The sequence below is a fragment of the Colobus angolensis genome, unplaced genomic scaffold, assembly GCF_000951035.1.
Source record: "Colobus angolensis palliatus isolate OR3802 unplaced genomic scaffold, Cang.pa_1.0 Scaffold129, whole genome shotgun sequence".
Taxonomy (NCBI): Eukaryota; Metazoa; Chordata; class Mammalia; order Primates; family Cercopithecidae; genus Colobus; species Colobus angolensis.
The window spans coordinates 11091670-11093198 of record NW_012114141.1 but is presented as its reverse complement, the minus strand read 5'-3'; positions in this window follow the sequence as shown (position 1 = coordinate 11093198).

The following is a 1529-nucleotide window of genomic DNA, read 5'->3' as shown; positions in this document are numbered from 1 at the left end:
CACAATGTATTTACAGATTTGACTACAAGTCAAAGCATTAAGCATCTAAAAGGCAAAAGTTACTGTAAACAAAATTTCACATCACCAAGCAGGAAAACGTATACAACACATGTGACATCAAAGGGGCCCTACATATAAAGCTGTTACAAATCAACATGAAAAAGATTAACGTCAACATTCCAGTAAAGTAAAAGGAAAGGATATCACCAAACATTTCTTAGTAAAAGACGTACAAATAGATGTTATTAAGCATATAAAAAAGATGTTTCACCTTTAACAATGGAACATAAGATTGAATTGCCTTTTTTAGTAATCATCAACAGGCTTGTATCACACTCTTTAAAGCCTGTAACAAACCAAATGCTCAAGATCTTTTTTTATAAATTGCTACCAAACTGGGTCTTCTCCATTTTATGCCAGTATAATTGTTCTTTTAAAACTAAATTCCAGGCCCTACATTTATTTCTATTGCACTCAAATTTCAAAATGATCTTAACAGGTCTGAATTCTGGGCTGAAATGAACAATTATTTCCTACCTGTCATGCCAGCTTTCAATTCCAGGTTATATTTTTATTCCAAGTCATTTTTCCTAAAGGTGAGCATCTCAGGAACAAAGACAGAAAGCAAATGCAATCAGATCAAAGAAGTAAGACCCAACAATTTATGCATGGGAAAGGGGCTTCTAAAAACCAGCCTGGGCAGCACAGCAAAGTCTGTCTCTACAAGTTAAAAAAAAAAAAAAAAAAAAAAAAACAACCAGTAAGCAGAGTGAAATGGGGTGGGGCTGAAGCAATGGATGAAATGCCTGTGAGGAGAGCAGGTAAGGGCAAACAGGTGGTTCACCCCACACCACCTGAGCCAAACAGAGGGATGCAGAGGGGTGGATGCTTGGGTGAAATGGACCACATAGTACCTGAGGCAGCTGGAGAGACCCAGAAGTAGCATAGGACCTCACCATGAGATAACTGGGTGGTACTAGCATCCCATGTATCACATCTTACCTCTCCCCAGTAGACACATCATGACATAAAGAAATGCAGCATTCACAGATGGGCTAATAGGAAATTTCGAATATCCAGATCAGTGCTGAAGCAGTCACATTCCAATATTTGCAGAAATCTAACATCAGGAAACAAAGATACTAAACTCCACAAACAGAACAAACACCCAAGGAAACAAAGTTAATGGAACAAACACAGAGAAACATTAAAAGAAGCACTGAGAAAAGAACCAGGCTGGGCACGGTGGCTCACATCTGTAATCCCAGTACTCTGGGAGGCAGAGGTAGGTGCATCACGAGGTCAAGAGTTCAAGACCAGCCTCACCAAGATGGTGAAACCCTGTCTCTACTAAAAATAGAAAAATTAGCCAGGCATGGTGGTGGGCACCCGTAATCCCAGCTACTCGGGAGGCTGAGGCAGAGAATTGCTTGAATGCAGGAGGCAGAGATTGCAGTGAGCCAAGATCACACCACTGCACTCCAGCCTGGGCAACAGAGAGAGACTCTGTATCAAGAAAAGAAAGAAAG